This window comes from Pseudorca crassidens, chromosome 3 (genome assembly GCF_039906515.1).
Source record: "Pseudorca crassidens isolate mPseCra1 chromosome 3, mPseCra1.hap1, whole genome shotgun sequence".
NCBI classification, from domain to species: Eukaryota; Metazoa; Chordata; class Mammalia; order Artiodactyla; family Delphinidae; genus Pseudorca; species Pseudorca crassidens.
Window position 1 is genome coordinate 31,527,859 of NC_090298.1, and position 13,913 is coordinate 31,541,771.

Below are 13,913 nucleotides of genomic sequence, written 5' to 3' on the forward strand. Positions count from 1 at the left end.
GATGTAGCACTTCAGGGTAGTGATGTGAGGGCTAGTGCTTTGACAGCAGTTGGTAGTTCATACATTTTTTTTTTTTGTAAAAAGTGGAATGAGGGGAGCTAGGCCCCAGTGATTGGCGGGGGTCACAGGGAATACTGTGGGCTCACAAATTACTGCTGATATCCAGCGACACTGGCCAGCAAGTTTGAACTCTGTGTGGATGGAATAAACATTGGGACAGAGTAAGAAAGAAAAAACCCAATGAATTCTGTTAAATAAGCCTCTCTTGGACCCTAGTGCAGTTATTTTCATAAAGAAACCCATATAGCGATGGACAAAAATGAGATTCTTTTATGTATTTAACATGCAGCATCCAGAAAAATCCAAGGACCATTTAATCTTGGGTTTCTAGCTTCCTTCTCTAAAAATAATGCATCACATCATTTAGCCATCTGATTCAAGTATCCAGGGGCACCCCGATCCAACAACCACATTTCCCTGAATTATTTTATAAATGGTAGAAGTGTCTGGAAGTTTAATGCCACAGGATCATGTGAATATAGACGGGTTGATGTTTAAATGGATCTCCAAGCCTCAGGAGGGCAGGTACCGTGTCTAGTTCATCATTGTGTTCTGGTACCTATCTTAGTGACTGGCACATAATAGATGCACAAAATAATTGGATTGATAATAAGTAAAGCTAGGATGACTTGGGGTTTTCTTTCTATTTATAGTTATGTGTATTAAGTAGAGCTATTGGGCTTTTAGATCTTAATTTGTCCCATCTAATGGTTATTTAATTCTGAGATATTTTCAACATGGTTTAGTTTATTTCTTAAAAAAAAATGAAAAAAAAATCCAAGTAGGTAATTTTGGTGGAAATGAGCATCTGAGGGAGATGGAATTGGATTCTTAATTGGTGGCTCTAAGAAAATTCATGCTTGAATTCTTCTGGGGTGAGAGAGTATCACCCTCCAGATCTTAAGAGTTCTTAAAAGGAAGGTGTAGTATTTCAGAAACAACCCTTTCAAGCTGTAATGCCTTTCATCAAAGGCTTTTAAAGCACTTTGTCTTTAACAGGCCCACGTCTACCTCCTGCCCAGCTCACACACATGCCTCCCTTTGGGGTCAGTAGAGGCTAATAGTGCTGAGAAAACAAGCCAATGTATGTAGTGGAGGTTGCAACCTAGTCTTATTTCAGTCTTGCATGTGAGTGTATACCTGAGACTTCAAAGAAGTCTGTGTAGGCCAAAATGAAATCAAGCATGAGGTCCAAAGAACAGCAGCTGTCACATGAAGGGAACTTAGGTCTCACATTAGAGCCCTCTCAGAATGGAATAGTTTGCCACAGACGGTAGTGAGTTCCTCATCATGGGAGATATTCAAGCTGAGGCTAACTGACCACTTGATGGCAATGCTATGGTTGTGGGGCGAGCAGGACCTACACTCTAGGTGGAGAAACCAGCTTCATGGTCTATAAGAATCCCCATCCCTCCATGACTAAGAGTCTATGAAATCAAGTCTACCTCTTCTTCCTGGAATACGCCATCTTAAATCCATGATTTACTGGGACCCTCATCCACCCACATTTCCCCCCGTTACTCAAGTTTAGTGAGAAAGAGGCAAGTGACTCCACCTCCAATAACAGTCTATTTGGCATCCAAAATGAATTAAAAATGGAGCTCCCATTTTTAATGTGACTAGGACACATTTATTACTGGTATTCCAAATGAAGACCTGGGTTGGGAAGGATTCTGAATCACCAATGATTTGGTTGGACTTCCTATTCTATACTTGTCAAGGCAGGACATGACACTGGTAGATTTTATCATGGTTAATCAAGTCATTAATTGTCAGTGTTGAGTTTTCATGGGTGTGTGTGTTGGAGTGCCTTTGCTTCAGGGAAATAACTGTGATTGTTTAGTCTAGTGCACGGTTCTGAAACCTCAGCATGCATTAGAATTACTTCCAGGCTTGTTTAAAGACAGACTGTTGAGCCCCACCCTCAGATTTTCTGATTCAGTAGGTCTGGAATGTGGCCAGAGAATGTACCTTTTTAGCAACTTTCCAGGTGTATTAGTTTTCTAATGCTGCTGTAACAAATTATCACAAACTCAGTGGCTTAAAACAACACAAATTTATTATCTTAGAGTTCTGAAGTGACAGAAGTCCAAAATGGGTCTCACTGGGCTAAAATCAAGGTGTCGGTAGGGTTGTGTGGAGGCTCTGGGGGAGAATCCATTTCCTTGCACTTTCCAGCTTCTAGAGGCTGCCTGCCTTCCCATGGCTCCCTTCCATCTTCAAAGCCAGCAGTTGAGTTGAGTCTTTCTCAGGACATCATCTCTCTGGTTCTTAACTCTTCTGCTCTCCTCTTCCCTTGTATAAGGATCCTTGTGATGACATTGGACTCACCTGGGTAATCTCCTTATTTTAAAGCAAGCTGATTCACAGCCTTAATTTCATCTCCAAACTTAATTCCTCCTTGCTGTGAAACATGATGTATTCACAGGTCCCAGGGGTTAGGACATGGACATCTTTGAGGAACATTATTCTGCCTACACTGTAACAGGTGATGTTGGTGCTACTGGTCTGAGGTCCATGTTTTGAGAACCTCTGGTTTAGTGACTCAAGGGACTAATCAAAGGCTGCAGAGTGAAGGGGAAGATTGCTTGTCGATAAAATTGTGTAGGAACATGCATGTCTTATGGAAAATTAGCATTTTGTGTGGTTTAAGATTTTCTGAAACTTTTATGCAAAATAATACTTTGTAAAATATTAATCCCAAGATTCCTTGGACATCCAAATAGGAAGCCTATTTCCCATGACTCCAGTACTCTGCCCTGCCCCCATGAGTCTAATTCGCCCATGGTGCTTATATTGTCTTTGCTACTCTCATGATCATTACCTGTCACATGGTTCCCCTTCTTTTTACCTGTTAAGACCCTGTTCCTTTTTAAAACTCTGGAGAATCCCTCTGCCATGATGCCTTCCCTAATTGCTGAATGTTATCTTTGCTAGTTTACTAGATGTCCTCACACATGAAATCATTTGTTCCCATAACAGTGCCGTAATGTGGGTAGTTTCTCCATTTTGCAGATGGAGAGAACAAGGCAGCAGCAAGTTTTAGTAAGCTGCTCAAGTTCACTCAGCACTGGCAAGTCTGGGGACTCAGTTTCTGCAATGGACTAAATGTTTGTGTCCCTCAAATTCATATGTTAAAGCCTAACCCCCAATGTGATGGTATTTGGAGGTGGGGCCTTTGGGAGGTGATTAGGTCATGAGGGTGGAGTCCTCATGAATGGGATTAGTGCCCTTTAGAAGAGTCCCTAGAGAGCTCTTTGGCCATTCTGCCATGTGAGGACACAGTGAGACAATGGAGGTCTATGAACCAGGAAGCAGGTTCTCACCAAACATCAAATCTGCAGATGCTGTGATATGGGACTTCCCAGCCTCCAGAACTGTGAGAAATAACTGTCTGTCGTTTGGGCTGCCCAGTTTATCATATTTGTGTTAACAACAGCCCGAACAGACTAAGACAGTCCCTCAAGCTGTGACTCAGGATCTGAGCTTATCCAGCACTGTGAAGGATGGGCATTTTTTTGAGGAATTCCTAGCTAGTGAATTCTAGGTTGACTGACCACATCTCAGCCTCAGGTGAGCAGGATATCCTCTGGAGGCTGTGACTTCCTCTTTAAGCTCCTTCCCTATCAGTCTATGTCAAAGGAAAACTGTTGCTTGTTAAACTGCTCTTTATTAGGTAGCAGGGTTTTTTTTGTTTTTTTTTCACTCTTGTAAATGGATGTAGAGTTCCTTGCTTGTGAATTTAACTTGTCAAATAGAAGCCCTGTCATTATAATTATTATGTGTAGTTGAGATGAGCTGCTCTGGTTCAGAGCTTCATTCCTGGAGTTTGAAAGAAAGACTGTTGTAATGATGAGTATCACTGATTTGGAGAAAGGTTTATTACAATCAAACACTAACAGTAATGTGTTTTCTACAATCTGTAAACCTTGTGTACCACGACATAGGTGGTCATTATTTTTTTCTTTCACTTAAAAAATACCTTGTTCATCAGGCACATGATTCCGATCTGGGTGAAAGGTTATAAGATTAGCTCCATGGGATAGGAGAGGGAAGACGAGGGCCAAAGACCTATAAAAAATAACCCCACGGTAGTAATTTTGTAAAACATTTGTATGAGTAGACGGTGATTCAGCACCAGTCTTTTGTTTTTGTTTTTGTTTTTGCGGTACGCGGGCCTCTCACTGTTGTGGCCTCTCCCGTTGCGGAGCACAGGCTCCGGACGCGCAGGCTCAGCGGCCATGGCTCACGGGCCCAGCCGCTCCGCGGCATGTGGGATCTTCCCGGACCGGGGCACGAACCCGTGTCCCCTCCTGCATCAGCAGGCAGACCCCTAACCACGGCGCCACCAGGGAAGCCTGTAACTTGGCTTCTTTACTGCCACTTTCTCCTCCTCCTCACCTTCATCTTCAGTGGCAGACATAACAGATGACTGGGGCTACTCTACCAAGACTCAATAATTTTTCCTCTGAATGAACATTAACTGCTGCAGGTAGAAAAAGCTAGAAGGCATCTATCCCTTTGCCAGGGTATTCTGACAGGAGAAAGGCAGATCTGAAGGGAAATGGTGCTAAAAATACCACCAAGATGTGAAGGACAGACTGATAGCCAGAGTCTTCAGAATGAGACAGTGTGAAGCTGGAGAAGGTGAAAATAACATTTGGTCCATGATCACTCCCAGAGTGATAGTGATCTGCTTATATGTGTCTACAGGGTGTGTGCACACAGGAAATGAGATGGTTGGGCAGAGTTCTTCAGATTAATCTGCCAGAAAGATTAAGGAGGGCAGGGAGGGGAGGAAGGAAAATGATTGATTGTAATTCCTAAATATATCTTTTTTTTTTTTTTAGTAGACCTTACATGCCATTTCATACTCTGGGCCTGCTCATAAAAATCAAGGGAAGGTGTTCTTATTTGAACTATTTTTGGATGTTCCCTTTGCTTTTAAAATGCAGACTTCCCAGGGATCTAGAGAAAGCCTTATGAAATCATATGGGCTCCAGTGGCAGAACACTATCTTTTTCTCCAAATATTTTATTCCATTTGTCTCAAATGACCAGAATTTAATGAGATTTGAGTTCATGACTTTATTCCCAAGATGTACTGCCAGATCAACTGAAAGCACGCATGTAAAATCACTTCCTAAAGGATTAAAAATGGTCATGAAATCACGTTATGACACTGACCCCCAAAGCCTTACCCTTCCTGCTTGGATATTTTGTTTAAATGATCTATCCTGAGATTGTGTTTGTTATTAGAAGCTTTGCAAAGGCCTCTAAAATGACTGTTAAAATGGGGTTCCTGCATTTGTAGGTTTCTGCTTTTTTGGATTGCGATGAATCACTGTGCTCCTGGCCATTTCTTCCAATGAGAGGTCTCCTGAGAATGTGGAGGTTTCTCAGTGGGCCTTGCTCCACTGGAGAGGCTGCAGTTCGCAGATGCTATATTAGTCAGTGTTCTCCAGAGAACAGAATTAATAGGATACATGTGTATCCTGTTGATATATACCTCTGTGTGTGCGTATGTGTGAGAGAGAGAGGAATTTATTAATTTATTGTTTTAATGATTTATTAATCATGAGGTTGCAGTGGCTAGCAAGTCTGAAATCTGTAGGGAGGCCACCAGGCTAGAAACTCATGCAGAATTTCTATATTGCAGTCTGGAGGCAGAATTTCTTCTTCAGGAAACCTCAGTCTTTTCTCTTGAGCCCTTCAACTGATTGGATGAGGCCCACCCACATTATAGAGGGCAATCTGCTTTACTTAAAGTCTACTGATCATAAATGTTAATCACATTCTAAAAATACCTCCATAGCAATACCTAGATTAGTGTTTGACCAAACAGTTGGGCACCATAGTTTATTTAAGTTGACACATAAGATCAGCCATCACAGATGTCCAGGCAGAGCCCAGGGTCTCTGGGGATCATGTTCAGAGCAGAAGGATGACAGGGCTTGTCTTAGAACTAAGGTCAAACCCATGTTGTATGGTTGTGACCTCTTACCTAACTAATACACACTGTATGTCATGGCGGATCAATCTCGTCTATCTACAGGGCCTGGCCTGAAAGTGAGGGAGATGGAGGATGCCAGGTGGCAGCATAGATTCATGTACCTAAATCACAGAACGTTAAGGTGAGGGTACTCCGAGGCAGAACCTCTGGTAGCACATTTGGCATCTTTGTCTAGGTTAGAAAAAGGTCCCCCTTCCTCTAAGTGGGTGTAACCTCTAGCCAGGATGCATGGTGAGTACTGGAAGTCACCCCTCACCAGACACCTTAGCCAGGTGTCCTCTTGTTGTAAGCACCCTTCCCAACATTAGGTATTGGCTTTGTTCACTGTTTTATAGGTGAGAAACTGACTCCGGTTATTGATGATCTTGCCAAAGGGTGTGCCCTTTCTGAATGTAGAATTCTGGATTTGGAATTCTAGATTCTAAAACTAGACTCTGAGTGGACTGATGACATGTACTTATTCTTTGGGAGAGGGAGCCAGAGGAGGTCTGGACAGGAAAGAACCCTCTTCAAAAGTTCTGTCACCCTACCTATCAACTCACCGATTTCAGAATCACTTAAGTTGACTACAAAATAAAAATGCCCTCTGAGAGTATTGCCTTATTCATGTATTAGCATTGAATGACTTCACTCGGGCAATGATAGTGGTAATTCTTTACATCTAAAAAATACCTAATGGTTTTCAAATACACACAGTATTTTATTCCCAAGATTGCAAGGGTTTCTTGGCTGCTGAGGACTTTCTTGAGGAAATTCATAGTTAATGACTCCAAGAAGCATTAAGTTTTTTTCTAAGCATACTTTCTATTGAAGTATAACATATATCCATAAAAGTATACAAATTGTAGGTGTAGAGCTCAATGAATTTTTTTTTTTTTTTTTTTTTTGTGGTACGCGGGCCTCTCACTGCTGTGGCCTCTCCTGTTGCGGAGCACAGGCTCCAGACACACAGGCCCAGCGGCCATGGCTCACGGGCCCAGCCGCTTCACGGCATGTGGGATCCTCCCGGACCGGGGCACGAACCCGTGTCCTCTGCATCGGCAGGCAGACTCTCAACCACTGCGCCACCAGGGAAGCCCCTCAGTGAATTTTTATAAACTGAATACAACTATGTAACCCCATCAGATGAAGAAAGAGAATATCAGCAGTACCCCAGGAATCCCCTTTCTCTAAAAATGTCATTGCTAAACTCTTCCTAAAGACCCAGTTCAAAGAGACCATAACCCTAGTATAGGTCTCAAGGTGAAGAAGAAGAATTCAGTCAAATCTGTGCCTCACCCCAGGATTAGGTTAATTTGTGCTCAGCAAGTTAAGGATGAATGAGACAAGTACTAAATAATTCCTGGCTTTAATTGCTTTTAAACCTTCTCTAAACCTTAAAAATGTTTATTTCCTTTGACCCAATGATTTTGTTTCTTGAAATCTATCAGAGACTCAGAGAGAGTTCTATACAAGTTGAGAAATACGATTCAACCTGAGCATTAGTAATAAGGGCTGAGTTAAATCAATTTGTCATTGACTGGTAAATGGAATATTATGCAACGATTAAACAAATAGGAATCTTTGCTTAAATGCTCATGATACAGTGAGAAGTGAAAAGTGCAAGATACAGGAAATGTATGTATATTAGACAATAATTATCTCAATTTTCATTAAAAATGTCTGAACAGTTGGAAGAAAATTACATGAAAGCATAAACAATGGTGGTCTCTAGGTGTGAAATTGTAGGCAATTTTATTTTCATGTATTTTATGTACTTTTTTATAAATTAAATATTTCTAAGTGAGTATATTACTTTAGTAATAAAGTATTTAGAACTTTTTTATAAAACCATTTACCATTTAAAAAAATTTTTTAATTTTATTTATTTATTTTTTTAACAATTTCATTGGAGTATAATTGCTTTGCAATGGTGTGTTAGTTTCTGCTTTATAACAAAATAAATCAGTTATACATATACATATGTTCCCATATCTCTTCCCTCATGCATCTCCCTCCCTCCCACCCACCCTCCCTATCCCACCCTTCTAGCTGGTCACAAAGCACTGAGCTGATCTCCCTGTGCTATGCGACTGCTTCCCACTAGCTATCTATTTTACATTTGGTAGTATATATATGTCCATATATACACTACCACTCTCTCACTCTGTCCCAGCTTACCCTTCCCCCTCCCCATGTCCTCAAGTCCATTCTCTAGTAGGTCTGCGTCTTTATTCCTGTCTTGCCCCTAGGTTCTTCATGTCCTTTTTTTTTTTTTTTTTAGATTCCATATATATGTATTAGCATACATTATTTGTTTTTCTCTTTCTAACTTACTTCACTCTGTATGACAGACTCTAGGTCCATCCACCTCACTACAAATAACTCAATTTCGTTTCTTTTTATGGCTGAGTAATATTCCATTGTATATATATGTGCCACCTCTTCTTTATCCATTCATCTGTGGATGGACACTTAGGTTGCTTCCATGTCCTGGCTATTGTAAATAGAGCTGCAATGAACATTGTGGTACATGACTCTTTTTGAATTATGGTTTTCTCAGTGTATATGCCCAGTAGTGGGATTGCTGGGTTGTATGGTAGTCCTATTTTTAGTTTTTTAGGGAAACTCCATACTGTTCTCCATAGTGGCTGTGATATAAACCTTTTGAAAACTGAGACTATAAATGACATGGAGCCAAACCAATGGTAGGCATTCTTAATATTTTTGTCATCTTGAAACACCTTTGGAACCATTAAGAAAATATATACTTATCTGTAGTGTGGGTTTCAAAGTAGGTGGGCTTTTGTTTTCTAATTCTTCAAAAATTGATCATCTATACAGCACATGCTTGGTAATTCTCAGTCAGAATACTCTATCCCCTAACTATTTCCATTAAATAGGAGAAAGGGTTTAAATTATTTTTCCCTTTGCCCTTGAACCCCCACACCCAATATATAACAAGCACATGCTCAGGTGTATTTGTCCAGTTGTTCAAGTGAGGGTGGGGTGGAGGTGGGATCATGGACTTGGAATGAGTTTTGTAATTTTGCGACCTTGAGAAAGTGAGCAAATGTCTTTGTGCCTTGGTTTGCCTCTAGGAAATGAAGCCCAGAGACGTGCCGATTTTTAAGAGCTGAACTGAACTGCAAGCTTGTGGGTGCAATCAGTGTTAACAGAAGAGGAGAGGGGAAGAGAGGCCTGGCACCTGGAGTGCTGCCCTGGGAAAGCATGGTTGGTCGAGAAGGGAAGAGGCATCTGGGCAGAGCAGACAGTGCTCGCGCCATGGTGGAGGGGGCATGGAAGGTGAGTGATTTTCTTTGCAATTGTAGAATGCTAGGGCTCAAAGAATCCTCAGTGGTCATCACACCCAGCAAACTCATTTTAAGATGGGCAAACTGAATATAAGACAAGTTAGCCATCTGGCCAGGAGAGGGATCTAATTAGCAGCAGAGGCGGGATTTAAACCAGGTCTTTGATCTCCTGCTCCAGCATTCTTTCTCCTTTCACAGTCTTATGCCAGGTAACTATCTAAACGGAGTGACTCTCCAGGGATACCTGTGGGAAAAGAGTGTCTTTTCCCAAACCAGACACTTTATCAAGTGGCACAGCCTTTCCTTAAGAGCTGCAGCCCATCTGTTGCCATTTTCAGAAGCCAATATCACTTGCTTATTCCTTGGGGTTTCCTAGGCCAGCCCCATGGCTTATTACGTAGCCAAAGAGTAGGAGAGACTGGTTGCTGAGAAATACAAGGTTTGAGGAATATTTTATGGTTTGGGTTTGGCCAGAAGCTAAACCCGAAACAGTGATTTGCAGGCAAATAGTTGGTTTGGGAGGTGATCTGGAAAACACCACTAGGGGAGCGGGAAGTGAGACAGGGAAGGGAAGAAAGCCGGTAAGTAGTGTGTGATCACACCAGCTACCACTGTGGGCAACTGGAGCTCGGCTCTTTGGGAGACTGTGTAGAATATATTTCCTTAGAGTAGGCTTTCTCACCCTCAGCACTGTTGACATTTTGGGCTGCATCATTTATTGTTGTAGGGGGCGTGTTGTCAGATGTTTAAGCAGCATCCCTGGCCTCTACCCACTGAATGCCAGTAGCATCTTCCTGTTCCCACTACCCCCACCCCCCTCCAGGGTTGTGACAACCCAAAAGGTCTCCAGACGTTGCCAATTGTCCCCTAGGGGGCAAAATTGCCCAGGGCTGAGAACCATTGCCTAAGAGTTATTCCATCCAGCTTTGGTAGAGGGTTGTTTCTGGGGACATTATCTCTCTGAAACTCATTGGCCAAACATGCTATCTTGGTCAGAATAAAAGTCCACGGGCAGAGATTTGCCAAATAAATAGCTCTTGGCATTTATAGTAAGTTCTGAGGGTATATGGGTGGACCACAGGCAACACCTACTTTTTGTGGCCATCTAGGGATCTGCTTCATCATTCATTCATTTTGTCATCATTTCTTCATTCATTCTACAAATGTTTATCAAAGATCTATTATATTCTGGGCAGCAGGCAAGACACAGGAGATCCAGTGTTCAATGGTGAGCAAAAAAATGGACACAGTTCCTGTCCTATGTCATTAGAAGTAACAGTCTAGAAGAGCAATGAGCATTAATCAGGTAATACAAATGTTTTTAATAACAACTGTGATAAGTGCTAAGACAAGATACACAGCATGGAGATAAATCATAACCTGTGGCTGTTCCTCTGACACTCTACCTTTAGGAACTTGTCACTCATCGTTCCCTCTCCCTGGAACTTTTCCTTCCAGAAAGCATTGCATGGTCCTTCACTACATTTGGAGCTTTGTTAGTTGTCTCCTCCTTAGAAGAGAATTCCCTGACCACTTTTTCTAAGATAGTGCTCCTGTTCTTTTGCCTTTTACCCTATTTATTTGTGGTCCTTGCACTTATCATACCCATAGAAGATTTATATTTATTGTTTGTTGTCCCTGCTGCCATACTGACTGTTGTGTTTCCTTTATGATCCCAGCAAGTAGGATAATGCCTGGCACGTAGTAGGTGTTAAAAAAGATTTGTTGTATGAGTAACCTAGAGAGATTGACTTGGTTGGGGAGACCAAGGAAAACTTTCAGAAGAGAACAGCAATAAGCCAAGATCTAAAAAAGGTAGGAATTATCTGGATGAAGAGGGTAGGGAAGAGCATTCCAGAAAGTGGAAGTGGTATGTGGCGTGGCTCTGCGGATGGAAGAAGCATGATCATCTTGAGGAACTAAAGGAAGGCCAGTGTGCCTGGGGCAGAGAGAGCAGGAAACCATTAGTTAAGATTTTAATCTTTAGAGTAAAAATACGAAGAAGCTATGGACGTGTGTCGATCAATGGAAAGTTGGGCATGGGAAGGTGGATGACGGGGTGGGAAAATACAACCAGATTTCTTTTTTTTTTTTAACATCTTTATTGGAGTATAACTGCCTTACAATGGTGTGTTAGTTTCTGCTTTATAACAAAGTGAATCAACTATCCATAGACATATGTTCCCATATCTCTTCCCTCTTGCATCTCCCTCCCTCCCATCCTCCCTATCCCACCCCTCTAGGTGGTCACAAAGCACCGAGCTGATCTCCCTGTGCTATGAGGCTGCTTCCCACTAGATATCTATTTTACATTTGGTAGTGTATATATGTCCAGGCCACTCTCTCACTTCATCCCAGCTTACCCATCCCACTCCCCGTGTCCTCAAGTCCATCCTCTATGTCTGCATCCAGATTTCTATTTTAAAAAGATCATTCTGGCTCCAGGGTCTAGAATATTGGAGAGGGACAAGACTGGACGCCATCATGGTGGTATGTTTCATCCTCACAACTTTGTACCCATCTGGTTGAACAGTTGTGTATACATGGAAAATTTCAGGTCATGTGTCAGGGGCTCATGTATGTATGTCCTTAAATTCCCAGAATGGAAAAAGCGTTCTTCTCCCCAAAGAGCTTCCAGAGAACTCTTCCCTCCCCGTGCTCCTGACTGGTGTCCATGCCTTCAGAATGTCTCTAGTTTGGGTTGAGGAAGGAAGAGTTGTCATTGCCCCCATTTTAGTGGATGATTCGTCTCCTGGGGTCCTAGCTCCTTAACTAGTCTGCGTGAAATCAAGCCTTGTCCTGGATCTCAGGATCTTGTGGAGGACTATCTTATTGTGAACAAACTTGATGCCTTTTCCAGGGGAGGTTAATCTATCCCTGACTGTTGCAATTGGCCAGTGACTTGCTTTGTCACATGAAGTGTGAGCAGAAAGGGTGTGTGCCACTTCTGAGACAGGAGTTTTCAGAGTCACAGCATCGTTGCCTGTGTTACCTTTTGCCTTTGTAGGCACGCAATAAATGTTTGTTGAGAAAAGATGAATGAAAGGAGAAAGCCCCAGTTAAACTGGGATAGCCAAGGCCTATTACCAGTTTCCACTAACAAGCTGTGGCATAGCTGTTTTGCTATTCTAGTGGCCACACGTGTTTCTTAAGGTTCCTTTCATTTCTAAGACCCTGTACAGATACGGTAGAAGTATAAAATGACGATTTTTGGGATGCTTATTGGAAGTGTCGCCCCTGCTGGCTAATGGGGAAAAGACTTGAGTGAGGGATGGAAGCACTGGTAGGCAAGTTATTTTGGAAAAAATCGCTCTTCAGGGTGGTCGCCTGAATAGTAGGTTTTCTCTGGAAGCTGTATTCCAGCGCTCTTTCTCAGACTTTACCGCTACTGAGATCAGAAGAAGGGCCAGCGAATATTAATTCACTGAGGAGCCTCAGGACTCTTCCCTGAGACCAGGAAAGGAGGGAAATGTTCCTTCCAATTGCTGTCAAAATTTATTCTTAATAGGTGTTCCTTGTAATCATTGTTTTGGTGACCTCAATCCCTGGAGTCACCTCCTTGGGGCAAAAGGATGCCTTAAGCGGGGAGTTGACAGGCCTGGGTTGTGTCTGAGGTTGGTAGGGGGCCGTCGCTGTCTCCACTGGAGCCAGATGTTTCCCAGCCTTTAACCCATGGTGATGTCCAATAAGAGTCTCGGACAACACCCAGTGCCGTCTTGCAGATGTACTGATGCTTCAGCCCCCATGGGTGCCCCACCTGGAAGAGTCTTGCACAGAAGAAGTAAACTTCACACTTAATTCAGGTTAAAACTGCGCTGTGGTGAAAGCAATGGGATGGAGTGAAAGGGACCCGCACGTGCCCCCAGAAGACCCCAGTGCTCTCTGCCTTTCACATCTCTTGTGCTTTCTGCAGCTCGTGTCAGATTCCTTGGACCCTCAGCTCTGTGCACGTGTACCTGGGCTGCCCCTCCACTGCCAGGGGTGTGTTACCTAAAACCAGGCGCTGACCTGAGGTCAGGAGCTCTTGGGTGTTTAATCTCTCTGCTGTTCATGCCTAGCTGGGTGGCCTCTGAAATATTATTTAATTTCTCTGGGTTCTGATTTCCCCAGTTGTGTGGCACTGAGTGACCTCTCCGTGACATTTCATTGCCTGTGAAAAATGGTGTCATTCGAATGTTTAGGCTTTACCTAGAAGAATATATAGAAGTGTTTCTTGCTGGGGGAGGATTCTGTGAATCTAGGGTCACAGTTTATCTTCTCAACTAGGGCAAGAATTATAACCATAGAAGATTATACCTTAAGAAAAAGGAAAGTTTCTCCCTTTCTAAAAATGAAAGTTGTGAAACTTACGTTTATAATTTTGCCCTGATTGCTCAGAGCCAATAGAAATTTAATTGCCCATTGTGTTAGGCTGATTGTTAGCGTATTTTCATTTTCCTTTTGCCCTTTAGTCCTACTTTTCTATTTTATTAACCTTGTTGATTTGGCAGGGTGTAAGTAAATGCAAAAACTAAATGAAATTACGCATAACTTGAAGGGACCTTATGG

The 13,913-nt window shown here is 42.4% G+C and overlaps 1 long non-coding RNA gene across 1 annotated transcript in view; it reads left to right on the top strand.

Annotated features, from left to right (window-relative positions):
* The first annotated feature begins 9,160 nt into the window (after positions 1 to 9,160).
* The window catches only part of LOC137220657 (uncharacterized), a 238,041-nt gene continuing 233,288 nt past the window's right edge, over positions 9,161 to 13,913 (top strand). Inside the window, exon 1 of the long non-coding RNA XR_010941729.1 lies at positions 9,161 to 9,357. This is a non-coding gene — a long non-coding RNA (uncharacterized lncRNA). The remainder of the gene's footprint in view (positions 9,358 to 13,913) is intronic.